Source organism: Phyllostomus hastatus, unplaced genomic scaffold (genome assembly GCF_019186645.2).
Source record: "Phyllostomus hastatus isolate PE091 unplaced genomic scaffold, TTU_PhHast_1.1 phas_contig_402, whole genome shotgun sequence".
Taxonomy (NCBI): Eukaryota; Metazoa; Chordata; class Mammalia; order Chiroptera; family Phyllostomidae; genus Phyllostomus; species Phyllostomus hastatus.
The window spans coordinates 5861420-5874846 of record NW_025333873.1 but is presented as its reverse complement, the minus strand read 5'-3'; the positions used below and the strand labels follow the sequence as shown (position 1 = coordinate 5874846).

At 58.7% G+C, this 13427-nt stretch overlaps 1 protein-coding gene across 3 annotated transcripts in view; it reads left to right on the top strand.

The window, feature by feature from the left end:
- The window catches only part of KLHL29 (kelch like family member 29), a 281972-nt gene that overhangs the window by 114116 nt on the left and 154429 nt on the right, over positions 1–13427 (top strand). The window contains exons 1-2 of one of the 3 annotated variants that reach the window (XM_045844670.1): positions 6978–7084; positions 7476–7598. The exons of 1 other annotated variant lie outside the window; for it this stretch is intronic. The gene's annotated coding sequence lies outside the window, so the exon portion shown is untranslated. Of the gene's footprint in view, positions 1–6977; positions 7085–7460; positions 7599–13427 lie in introns of those variants that run through there. One more of the 3 variants, XM_045844672.1, reaches the window with a different exon arrangement.

Here is a 13427-nt window from a genome sequence, read left to right as displayed (position 1 = left end):
CGCGAGAGTGAGTGAGTGCGGCGGAAGCCTGGCCCCACGTGGCGACTGGTACTTCCCCCTCGCCGAGGGGGGCACTGCTCAGGCTGGCTCCACCGCAGAGCTGAGTGTTCCGGCTCCATTCTCGAGCTCTGAGCTCTGGTGTGATTGCCCGAGCCCTGGCCTTCGGACACACGGAGCTGGCCGCCCGGGCGCCCCGGGACCACGGCCCCCACCTCCTGGGCTCACTGGGAGCAGAGGAGCAGACGGTCCCTGACACGCAGCCCAGCAACCGCACTTGTCAAGACCCAGTGTCACAGTTCGCAGGTCAGGTGGCCTCAGCAAGCCTCCCTTTAATTCCCTCCCGCGCGCACACCCACACGAATGCTGAAGGAACAAAGCAGACCTTTCCCTCTCTCTCTCTCCTCCCGCCCACCCCGCAGGTCTTCCAGGGCAGGGCACTGGTGCGCTCCGGGGTTGTGTGCCGCGGCTCAACAGGCCAGGCCGTGACGCCGGCCTCTGTGGTCCTGCCAGGCAGCCAGCCCCATGACCAGTGACGGCTCTCTCCACAGGGAAGGACAGTCCGACTCACAAACAGCTGACTTCCTGGCAGACTTTTTTGGAATTTGAGCTGCTCACAAGAGAGGGCCTGGGAAGTGGACCTTGGGGCCAGTTGACCGATCAGCAAATCCCCAGGGACCCTGCTCTAGTCCGGGCCCTGGGGAGGCCCAGGAGGAATTAGTGTGCAGAGTCCCTGCTTCCAAAGCTCTCGGGATCCGGGCTGGGCTGGGGCGGTGCTGTCCTGGGTGCGGAACGAAGTCTCCCCACCCACGTGTGTCTATGCTGACAGCTCTGAGGTGGACGGTGGGGCTTTAAGGGAGGGGACACAGAGTGGGTTCAGGCAGCGTGGTGACTGGGTGCCCCTGCCTGTCACACAGAGTGCAGGGCTGGCCCCTTTGTCAGCTGCTTCTCAGAGCTGAGGCCGCAGGTTCACGGGGAGGATGTGAGCAGACAGCAGAGAGCTGGAGTGCTTCCACGGGCCATGTCCAAGGTCAAGGCCCAGGAGTCCCCTTTCTTAGTCGCTTTCTTCTGGCCTGGTGGCCTGCCATCTGCGGATTCCATTTTTCTTAAACTTAGAAACACAAGCAATTTCTTAGAAAAAATGTTAAACTCAATTGATATAAAATCTGAAATCATCAGCCTTTCCAAATTCTTCTTCCATCTTTTCAACGCGCAGAGTAGATGCCAGATGCCCGTGGTTCCCGTTTCTCTCCCGGTGGGATTCCACTTCTGCATCTCGTGTGTGGAGAGCCCACGCCACGTGGCCATATGGGCATCGGAGGGGCCTGTTACAGGACCGAGTTTGCTCACTATCTCCCACCCTTAGAAAAGCACTTGAGTACAACGCCTTCTCCGAGCTGTACCTGGCCTTCTTTTCCTTGAGCTTTGTGAGATTAGTGATGTGGAAGGGGAGGTGGGTGCTTGGGTTTCCCCCAGACTGTTGAGGTTCCCATCTCGACTCCACCAGCTACTCCACGGATGAGTCATTGTTCACCTCTGTGCCTCAGTTTCCTCATCTATGAAATGGGCACGACACAAATGCCGGTCTCGGAGGGTTGCGCCGAGGAGTAAATAAGACACTGTGTGGCTCATAAGAAACACGTAATAAAGGTTAGAAGTGGTCATTATAGTGAATACTATTATTATAGTGGTGGAGCAGATGGGGTCAGTGGGCTGGGGGCTTCCTCCCTGGCCTACCCAGAGCTCCCCGGGACGTGCCGTGAGCTAGGGCAGAGCCCAGGCGCCGGCCAGAAACGCCTTCCCCCAGCTCCTCTCTGGGGTCTACAATGGAGGAGACGTGAAAGGTGACCTGTGACACCTTTTCTCCTGTCACCCTGACCCTTTAAGTTTTGCATTAAACGTCCAGGGGGGGTTCACTGCGCCGTAGTTTTCTCACTTAAAAGACGGAAGAGTTGGGGTCCGCCTTGGGAGGGGCGAACCTCCGAGCCACGGGAGTCAGGAATCTGGCCCCTTTTCTCCAGGAGGTGCTCTGTGCCCACTCGTGCCCCGCCCCTCTGCTGAGGAGCCCCACTTTCCTGACCTGGGCTGTGTGTCTGCCACCTTCTTGGCAGGAAAAGTCGACCCCGGGAACCCTGCGGGGGCCCGGAGAGACATCGCCTTCTCTAGGGAGCCTCTGGGCGCCTCCTCCATGCCAGCGTGGCCTCTCCCAGGCCCAGGCCCCGGCACAGCCCCGTATGGGGTGCTGTGCCCCACGCCTTAGCACCCTCGCTCCTGTGACCGGGACACCTCTCAGCGCCTCCCTACGCACTGTCCGAGCTCAGCTCACACGCCCCCCTGGGCCCCTGGGCTACCCACCCAACCCGTGTCCCTGTTCCTGGGCCCTGGGCTCTCACCTGCCCTCCACAGCCACCCCAGTTCTGACCCACCCCATGTCTGTCCCCCTTTCTTCTCCGGCCCCCATGAGTGTCATGAATCTGTCCCCCAAAAGAGGCTCTGGAGGGTGTGGGAGCTGTAACTCCAGGCCAGATCTCAGAGCACCCAGTGTCCCGCCCCCTTTGAGTGCTCGGAGCGGTCCTTTCTGGCCGGTGACTGCTGGGGCATGGGGGGGAGGGGTGTGCAGGGGAAGGGTGCGGTCCCAGAGCCTGGCCAGGGCCCCTGCTGCCAGGCAGCGGGTGGGGAAGGAGCTCCTCTCCACACAGCGCCCCAAGATGCACTTTCCGGGCCCAGGGCAGTTCTGAGGCTCCGTGGAAGCCTGTGCCCAGAGGCTCCAGCAGAAGCTGCAGCCGCCAGGCGGGCATGGGCCTCCCCGGGAAAGCTGGCCCTGTGCCACACCCCTCCCCCGCAGCCCATCCACTCCCCTGCCCTCCTCCTCCTCCGTGTGGGACTCTTCTTCCAGCTAGCTGCAGCTCCCACCTCCTCAGGCTTTGAGACCCCAGGGCCCCTGTCCCCACCCCCTCCTGCTCCTCCTCCTCCTCCTCCTCCTCCTCCTCCTTCTGGGCATTCTCACCTGCTAGCTCAGCCCCACCCAGAGTATGCCTTCTGTGGTATCTGTGAACTCCCTGCTGGCCAACAGGGCCACGGCCTCTGGACAGCTGCTGCGGCCCCCAGCCAGCCCAAGCCAGTTCCATGGCAGGACCTGGCTCAGGCCCAGGACTGTGCTGTCACCCTGCTGATGGCTGTCAGCAGAGGGGGTGTCATCGTAAGCCACCTTTGAGTATCGCCCTCGTGCCTGGGAGAGAAGCCAGATAAGGGAGATGCAGGGAGAGCAGGACAGGACTGAAAGCCTCCCATGTCTTCGAAGGGGACCCGTGGCCCCGCCGGGGTCGGGGTGGCGTGGGGTGGTGAAGGCCTCTGTCAGACAGACGCCAGCCCAGGCAGGGCCGGTCCCCGGGAAATGGGGTCCAGGATGGGGAATGGACCGGGTTGGTTTTCTCAGGCTTGGCCTCTCCAGTCTCATGGGATCCAGGGCAAGCGCCGGTACCTCCCAGGTCCTCAGGTTCCTAATCTGTGCGATGGGCAGGTTGGACAGAGGGGAACACGCAGAAGCCTTTCGGTCTGACCTTCTGTGACTCACTGACCATTTAAAACAAAAACAAAGCCTGGGAGCCGGGCGGTGGAGAGAGGGAGAACAAAGCCCGTCTTGTTTGCTTGTGTCGGAATCAAGGAGTGGACGGACTCACTGGGATTTCCCAGTCCCTGCTGGAGGTCAAGGCCAGGGTGCCGCCCGGCCTCCTGTTCCCTGGGCCTCGAGACCAGGAGAACAGCAGCACGCACTGGGGGAGGGAGATGCCGGGGGCCGATCACCCAAGTCTTTTCTTTCAATGGACTGTTTACATAACTCAGCTCTTCAGGGGGGAAGGAGCTTCTTTATGACAGCATATGAAAGCGTCCCGTGCCTTAAGGTCACTTCTTCATACATTTCTTTTCCTTGGGACAATACAAATTCTCATTATAGATATTTCTGTATTTTAGCAAAAGGAGCCATACTGAGTAATGAGATCCCTGAATAAAGTTCAGTTCATTTTCATCTCTTTTCCTCCCCAAATATTATTGCTGGAAATGTTACATTATCATAAACTAGAGTTCAGGCTGCATATAAGGTTCTAACAATCATCATTTTCCTCTGGATACAAATTCTGATTACTGCCCACATTTCACAAAGACCCCTCTCGCTCACCCCGGTGTTTTCTCGGTAGGTCTTTTTCTCTGCTGGAGGCACAGTCCCGATGATGAGCGTTAGGAGAGTTTATGGAGGAGTGCTCCTGCGTCCCCTGCCAGCCTCCCGGGCCGAGGAGCCTGAGGAAGGAGGGTGCATGGGGGGCTCCCCGAGAGGACCCTCCTTTCGGCAGTCCTTTCCCAACCCTGGAGAAGGCTCTGGGCCCGCGGGTTCCTTGCTGGACCCCACCTGCCGGAGGAAGGGAACGGAGCTCCTGCAGGGCACCCTCTGTGGGGAGGGTCACGTTTTGGAAGTTTTCTGGTGGGCTGCCTTCCCCCTCAGCCGCCAGCAGCTCGATCGCCAGCAGGATGCCCAGGCTTCGAGAGGGGCCTTCAAGGTCCAGGGCCTTCTCTCTGGGCCACTGACGCTGCAGGTGCAGCCTGCCCTCCTGGCCCGTGTGCTGGCATCAGGGCCAGTGGGGGGCCGTGAGCGGGAGATCCTCCGCCCACCCAGGCTCCCGCACTGCTCCTCTCACCACCTGCCAGGTGTCTACACACACCTCCCATGGACTTCCTGCCGGGCCCTTCCCTCACGTCCTCCTGCGTGGGGTGGGGGTTAAGGAGCTGGCTCCGGACTCAGATGATCCGTATCTGAACCCCACTGACGAGCTGGGCAACCTTAGGAGAGTGTCTTCACACCTGTGTAAGGTCCTTCATCTGTAACATGGGGTTCTGTAATGACTGCAACCAGGTTGAGGGGATGGAACTGGATAAAACATGTCAGGCACCTTAGAACCCACAGGTGATCTGTAGGTGATGGGGGAGCTGTGCCTGTCTTCATTCTTCCCCCTGCTCCCTCTAGCTTCTCCTCGGGGTCTTCTTCTCTTTGTCACTGCTACCCCCAGTGAAGCCCCTTGGATGGTAACCGTGTCGGGAAAACCACCCGCCGTCCTCTTGCAGGCATGCTGGATATACTAGCGCATCCTCGGCGCGACCCGGGCGCGGTCTGCCCAGCACTTTGCAGGCGGCCTCCTCCCACAGCGAAAAGTGGCGGCCACTTGTCTTCCCATTTCCTGGGAGGAAACAGAAACTCAATGAGTCAAGCCAATTGCTCAAGGACACGCGGATGATAGATGTCAGAGCCAGGACACAGGGCTCCGTTGAGTTCCAAAGCCCACACCCTTAACCAGTTTGCAACCTTAAGAGTATCATTTATTGTGCGGTGATGCCTTGGCACCCAGTGGTCCCTCGGGGGAAGTTAGGGTGTTGGGCCCCGGACTAAGTGACCAGAAAGGTTGCTGTGCCTGCTTTTGCTTTTCACGGTCGTCTTCATCCATGAAACGTGCTATGGTCGTCGTCTTGCCTGAAACAACAGCGCCCCCTGCCTTTGTTGCTGTGGACTGGCTTGTTAGCATTGCGTGCAAAGGAAGTGTTCCTAGGCTGTAAACGAGGAGCCCCGGGCGGTGCTGTGAGCCAAGAACTTCGACGCCGCAATGCCGTCAGTTTGCCTAAACAGGCTCTGTTTGAGTGCTTCTCGACCTGCGGCGATTTGGGGGAGGAAGGGAAGGGTGGCTCCTTATTTCTGGACAGATTGGAGACTTTTTACCTTGGAGAAATCTGAGCAGGAAAAAAAAGCATTTTTGCAAGGCTGGGCAGTCCTCTGAGTGCGGCGGGAAAGTAAGGCGGGCCGTCCCGCAGAGCGGGTGGGTCTCCGCCAAACCCAGCCCTGAGTCCAGACCCCACGTCAGCGTTTACCCTGAATGATACCGAGTCATCTGCCATCCCTAGGGGCCAGCTGCAGGAGGGTCACATGGGCCTGTGGCCGTCCCCTCTGCAGCCCTGCGAGTATGCACAGAGCGTCAACCCCGCCCCACAGCAGCCACAAGTGCCATGCAGGTGTAAGGACTTATTGTACGGGCTTGACTTCGTGGGTGCCCTGGTCACAGTCCCCACGGAGCTGACCCCATGGGGAGCCATCAGCACGGACTCTGTGGAGGGTTAGAACCTTTGCAACCGCCCCTCGAGGTGGTGGTGGTGGGGCAGAGCCTGGGGCCGGAGAGGGAGGGCGGAGAGGCCTTCTGAACTGCCTGACACCCGACGTCCACTGGTTCCTTTCCCAGACTCGATTCGCATGTTGTGCAGCAGGCTCAGAGCCAGGAGAGCTGGCAGGCTGGGTGCCCACGGGTGGGAGCGCGGTGCGTGTGGGGCGGGGGCGGGGGCAAAGGGCCCACATTTCACAGGAGAGCAAAGAAGGGTGCCTAGGTATTCTCCAGAGAGAGTTTCTGAGTCCCTCTTATGATCCTCCCTCCATTCTCAAGCAGAGGACATAAATGCTAAACTATGGTTCTTGCCAGTGCTGATAAGGGAAACTAGTGAATGCAGGAGTCTCATTGAGAAAAACCCTAAAATTTTAGTCTTATCACCACTGCAACATAATGCACTAAGTATGTGAATGCTGACCTCCCTCGGCTCCCCCGCCCCCTGAAATCCCTTTCAGCCCAGGCTGGCAGAGTGAACTGCCACTCCCGCGACAGCCTGTCCAAAGTCCTGTCGGAGTCGGATTTGTCTCCTTGCCTTGTGGCGCTCTGGAGAGAATCTCCAACTCGAGTGGACAGGGCTTGGCCCCCTCACATGGCCAGCTGCCTCTGCGATTATGCCATTCCACACACACATTGTCTAAATCCCTACTGTGTGTGAGGCCCGGAGCAGGAGCCGGGAACCCGTCAGAGTGGAGCGGAGTTCGGCTCGTGCAGGAGCCAATGAGCTGGGGCGGGAGCGCTGATTTATAGGCCGAGCCTGCCAGCCGACCTTATCCCCAGCGAAGACTCATTTCAACAGGCTCCCCGTCCAAGCGGTTCCTTGCTGTTGCGACCGCGTGGACTTGGCAAGCATTCCACAGCTCCTGTTAGCGAGAGGGAGCCGGGACCTTGAAGTAAGTACTTATCTCACAAAGAGACGATTCACGGAGGAAGGCTCCTGCCTCTTTCCTGGGCTTGCCTGGACACCTCCAGCCCTGCTCTGTAGCAGTTAATGGACTGTTTCACCAGCGTGCTTCACCTTTCCAAGTTCCCTCCCCGTCTGGAGCTGTTTTTCTCCCCACGACACCTGGAGTTGACTCGAGTATTCCCCGTTCTCAGAGGAGGCAGCTGGTGCCAGAGCCGGGAGATGACCGCCGGGGGCTGAGCGAGGGAGTGGCTGAGCCCGCCCAAACCACGGGCCGGGCTCCTCGGCTGCATCTCTTTCCACCACACAGGACGCCGCTGAGCCGGCAGCCGGGAGGGCGGGAGGCCCAGGCTGACACGGGGGCCCACGGCTCTGTGCAGAAGCTGGTGCTCTGAGGGGAACCTGGAGATGCTGTGCCGCCCGGGACATGCCAGAGGTGCCCAGGAGGGAAGCCGGGCCGCTGCCACTGCCGAGTCACGGTGATGGATGTTCGCGGCTAACGGGTGGGTGGCTCGTGTGTGCGCTTGTGCCAGGGTGGCCGCGCCACTGGCAGGCCGGCAGCCCGGGCATCGCATGTCAGCAACATGATCTCCGCACAGCGTGCAAGAGGGAAAACACGCCCGCCGGTGTCTGTGGTCTTTTGGACGGGGGCCTGGGCCGGGGCCAGGGCTGGCTGGGCACTGTCCTTTCTGTCCTCTGTCCTGGCTGCCCTGGGTGGCTTTTTCAGAGTGGGCAATGCTGTGTGTCCTTCCCAAGACCCCAGAAGAAAACCACGCTTAAAAGTCAGAGGTTCTGAAGGACCTCCCAGTGAGAGGAGGCACACTGGGTGTGAAAACGTTCTGGGGAAAACAAAAGCCTCCCACTTCCCTTGCCTCTCGGCAACAGAATTGGAAAGGCATTCTCCGGGGGAAGCGGGGGAAGGAGGGAGGCAACCTTTATTTCCCAGGGATCATATTGGAAAGTAATTTTGCTCCCTGTAATTTTTTCTGCAAACCCTCTCAGACTTTGGTTCTCAGCTGGGTGACTTAGTGATCTCCAAAATTCTGCTGGCCTGTTAGAATACAGACTGTTATATGTAATGACTAGAATTTGTTTTTAAACGGTTTCCCTGTGCCAGGGGAGGCCCCGGGTGCAGCCGCAGCGCTGGTCCCCAGGGAAGGGAGGCCAAAGGCACAACTTCAGGGTGCCAGAAGCTAAGTATTCCGTCTAGACGTGGAGGGAGGAGAACCCCGGGGGAGCCTGGGGCTCCGAGAACTAGGGCGGGCCCAGCCTACGCCCAGCAGAGACGGTCTCTCTCCCTTCGCCCACTGCCTGCTGCCTTGCCCCTGAGCCCGGCCCCTCAGCACGTCAGGGGTGACTTCTGGGGCTCAGCTTGGAGAATTCCTCTCTTCTTTTCTTGCTTCCTCCTGCCACGTGGCCTCAGATCATGTCATTTCTGTCCGATGCTGTCAGTGCCTTGGTTTGAGGAGAATGTCTGTGTGCCCAGGTGCCTTGGCCAAGAAGAAACGGTGCCCGGAGCCTGCTGGCCTCTGCCGCTGCCCGGCCTCGCTTCCTCCTTCACATGACCCGTTGACAAGGAACAGCTCCTTCCCCCGGGCAGTGGGCAGAGCTGAACTGGAGGTGATGGGCCAGGCCCAGGCCGCCAGCCCTGAGCGGGGGTGTCAGGCTGCAGCTTAGCTTCAGCCCTGCCCAGGCAGGGGAAGGCACACAGCTGGTGTGACTTGCCTCGCTCCCCTGAAACTTAGAGGCCGGATAGCCAGGAGCCCCAGACCCTGCCCCTACTCAGAGGGGAGCCTGCAGAGCCAGGGCCCACCAGCTATTTTTAGAAAGCTATCAGGTGCACAGGACAGCCAGCTGCCTTTTTCCACCTGTTTGGTGTCATCATAGGGATCCTGTGTCTCTTCCACAGGCCCTGCCTGTTCGCTGTGAGGGTTTCACTGCCCTGGAGCAGCCACTGAGCTCCCTCGATATGACCCAGAGCTGATTCTCTGGCCTGGCCTGGCTTTGGCCAGTGAGTCACCTTCCCCTGGGAAGCACAGATGTTGGACACTAACGCTTCTGTGAGCGAAAGTTCTCAAAGGTCAGAAGGTGAAGTCAGTTCAGGAAGAGTCCTGACTTGGGAGCCCACGGGGAAGGAGTGGTGACTCATTGAGCAGAAGGTCCCAGAGTCTTTGTTCTACCGGGAAGGCACTCGGCGAGTGCAGTCAAGCAGGGGCGTGCCGGTGGGCACTGTGGAGTTCGCTCCCGACAGACGCATGGGGCTGTGGGCGTCCAGAGGAAGCTGGGTAGGGGGGGCGGTGTGTGAGCTCAGCCCTGAAGGACAGGCAGGGTTGGGTCAGGGAATGCGGGAGGGGCAGGGCCCCAGGCAGAGGGAACCTCGTTAGCTGCGCTCACGCCTGGAAGTGGCCCGAGGCACGCTGGAGCCTGGACGGGACAGTGAGGCCAGCACACAGGATTCTGCAGGGACAGCAGGAGAAGAGACTGGAAAGAGTGTGAGATGGTGCCGGGTGTGAAAAGCCTTGAACGCCACATGAGGTGTTTGGATGTGACCCGATGGGTCAAAGCCACTGGGATCAGAGCAGGGAGGTAGGGAGGAGCAAGGCATGGGGTGGCCAGCCCTGCTCCCCGCTGCCAGGGTGGCGCCGGGTCTTCCTGGTCACACAGCAGCAGCTTGGGGCAGCATCTTCTGGGCCCCGCCCCCCACCTCTCATTCATAAGTCCCTCAAATGCAGCACGAGCTGGGGCTTCCCCAGTGCTCCCATGGTTGACATCTCTTCCCAGCTCCGTGCTCAGTGGCGTCGTGTTGGTAGCTCGAAATCAAAGTGGGAGCATGTGTACAATGGAGACTGGCAAACGCTACAAACCCCGGTCCGGCTGTTCCGTCTGCGTGTGTGATTGGTCCCCGTCCACCGCTGGAGCCCGGTGTCAGACATTCGTCCGCGCAGCACCGGGAGACGAGGAAGTCCTGTAGGGCTTTCTGCCGAGGCGTGGGAGTGGGGTCGGCAGCGGCACACTGAGCTGGCAGCGTGCCTTTTGGGCGCGTGCTGTACCCCCACCCCCACTCCCACCCCGCTGAGGAGGCTGGAGGGCGGAAGGGGCGCGGAGCGTCCGCCAGGAGAGGTGAGCAGGCTCCGCCATTTGTTGGCCGTTCTGAAACCAGACTCCTTAGCCCGGACTCCAAGACCTTTGGCACTCCTCCCCTGGAAGAAATGTGCGCTTCCAGCCTCTCCACATCCTCATCTAAGCAGGCTCTGCCACAGCCACGTGGAACTACTTTCAGCTCCTTAAACACGATCTGCTTCTCCTCCTCCACGCTTGGCATGTGCCATCCCTCCCTCGGAGTCGTCCTCAGCTCACCCCCTTGTGAGGGCTCATTTAGCCCCTGCCGTCTTGGGTGCGGGCACCCCGGGCTGGGCTGGCACTCGGGTTAAGACTCAGTGCACACACACCTGTCTGCGGTTCCCTCTGCATGCCAGCAGGGCCTGGGAGCCGGGCGGCGGGGCGGGGGGGGGGACTGCTTTTGCCTGGGTGGGCAGAGGAGCCGGCTGGCAGGCAAAGCACCTGAGCAGAGCCTTCTTTCGTTCTATTTTTATAAATTGTTATTGTATTTTTTTCCCATTACCACTTAGTCCCCTTATACCCACCCCCAGCAATCACCACACTATAGGTCATGTCTCTGAGTCCTTTTCCCTTTTTGCTGGGTCCCTCCACCCCCTCACTTCTGCCCCCCACTAACTGTCATCCTGCTCTCCACCTAGGAGTCTGTCCCCATTTTGCTTGTTAGTTCAGTTTGTTCATGAGATTCCACATATGAGTGAAATCTTGGGGTATTTGTCTTTCTCTGACCGGCTCCTTTCACTTAGCATAATGTCCTCCAGGTCCATCCATGCTGTTGCACAGGGTAAAATTTTTCTCCCTTGTCAGTGAGTCTGGTTAGTCTTGACTGCGCAGGGAAAGCGCTGAGAATTGATCGGCGTCTGAGAGTCACAAAGCATTTTGTCCACAGACCCCACCCAACAGCCTGGTTAAAGGAGTAGCAGTCCCATTTTAGAGATGTGGAAACAGCGGGCCAACTGGTAGACCCCAGGCCTCCATCCAGACTCCTGGGGCCCCACGTCCTGAGCTGGCTCCCTGAACATAGGGCTTCAGACCCTTCATCCCGAGTGAGCTCACACATCAGGGGCAACCCCGTCTCCATCCAGGAGACTCCAGAGACAGGTCTGCAAATCCCGTGACCACCGTCCCTCCAGGACTGGCTTTCTGACAAATGGGCATTAGTGGCGGTAATGAATACACGGTTGCATTTGTTGCTCTTTTGGGAAAAGAAAAACCTGGCTTCCTGGAGCTGTTGTATTTTATTTCTCTGTAAGGAGGAAATTAATTTTAGTCTTTCTTTTTGGTTTAAAATGTTGTTCTTTGCTTTTTTTTTTCCACCCTACAATTTAAAAGGAAACATTTGTCTGTTGAGAAAAGAAATGATAATTATAGACTAGAAATTGTTTCTATTCTGATTTGAAAAAGTGACAGAAAAATTCCGCCGTCGCACAGATGGAGCCCTGCTGGCGAAGGGCGTGGAACAAAGGGGCCCCCGGCTGGTTTGGGGCACCGGGTGGCATTCGAGGTGGGTTTGGGCTCCGGTGTCGTCCAGGCGAGGGGCTTTTTCCGAGGCTGGTCTCCCTTTCGAATGCACGTTTGTAGCCCCTGGCGGGTCTGGACACTGCGCCCTCCACGTGGTTTGCGAGTCAGGGGAAGGAGAGTGACCGGGCAGCTCACCTGAGGGTTGCGTGGCCCCCGTTTGGTGAGCCATGTGGACGGGGCCGGGAGCTCGAGAGCCACCTGACGTTATTCCTTCGCCGAGAGTTTTACTTTTCAGCCTCACAGAATTACAAGGGGTCCGAGTCCTTCGACCACTACAGCAGGAAACTGATGAGACTGTGAAATTAAACGAATAATGTCATGCTATTCACCCTCGGTCAGTGGGGAAAGAGTTCAAAGTGAAGGCCATTTCCTAAATCTGTTTTACCCTTTGGATACAGGTATTTACCTTTTGGGAGAACTCCTAGGAGGGAACACACCCCCCAGGCCCCTTTCTTTCCCACAGAGATAACACAGCACTACCTGCATGCATTCTGAGAGGTCGAGGTAGGTCAGAGGAGCTGAGTCTGCAAGGTGACGGGGGCAGGGCAGGCCCTTGGTCCTTGGGGTGTGTGAAGGGGTGGCCTCAGTACTTCTGCTGCGTGTGTGATCCCTGCCCTCAGCTCTTCCTAGAGACCAGGAACTCCTCTTTGGCATCAATGCCAGGCCACCCCCCTAACCAGACCTGAGGCCCAAGTTCATAGCACTAGCTGCAAGGCCCCTTTTTGAAAGGTCTCACGTGAAGGCTGGGTCACACCCCCACCACGCACACCGCAGCATGGGGTTTGCTGAGCCCTTTAGGTGTTCCGCCCATACGCAAAAACAGTGGCCATGCTCCTTCCCAGCCTCCTCCTCCTCCCCGCACTGCCCTCCCTCCTCCTCGAGCCCAGACTGATGCGAGGCAATGAGCATACTTGAGAGTGAGGGGCAGATGTTGGGGCTGTCTCCTGATATATAGCCTGATTACGTTCAAGGGCCAGTTTGAGGGTGGAATATAGTTCTCGTCTAGAAATGCAGTCCAGCTGGGACCAGCCTCCGCCTGGCAGCCCAGCGCTGGGGGCTCCCACAGATGCCTTCTCCCGGGGACGACGCGGACAGCCAGCAATGCAGACGGGGCTCTAGCCCCAACCCAGCCACGGCTCGCGGAGCACAGGCAGCCCGTCTCAGACAGAAGCATCAAGACCGGTTCAACCGCATCCCTTTACACCTTCCAGCTCTTCGCCTGGCTCTGCACGGCAGGGAAGGCAGGGGTTCCTCACCCCCATTTCAGGGACGGACACGACGCTGAGGCTGAGTGACGGGGGCACCGGTGGGGTCACCCCGCTCAAAAACGACAGGAGCCCCGCTCTGGAATCCGGGTCCAGAGCCCTTAGGTTGCCCGAGAGTTCTCTCCAGGGAACTGCTCTGGAAGCAGCGCAGTCTGTGTCCTTCCCGGACTTTGCCCCCGAGAGGAGCACGCCTTTTTCTCGGCTCATGCCCCTCCGAGACCCGTCAGTTCCATCGCGGCGGAATGTTGCTAAGGATCAGACCCCCTCTCTGAAAGGGGTGATGGTATTTAATAACTAATTACTCTAATGATCCTGCAGAAATTCCGGAGACCTGTTTTAGGAGACATGTCAATTAGAGCCATCTGCACGGTGAATAAAGGAGCCCTACCCCAGCTGTACTGTTGAAACATGTTAGCGTTTTCCTACCAG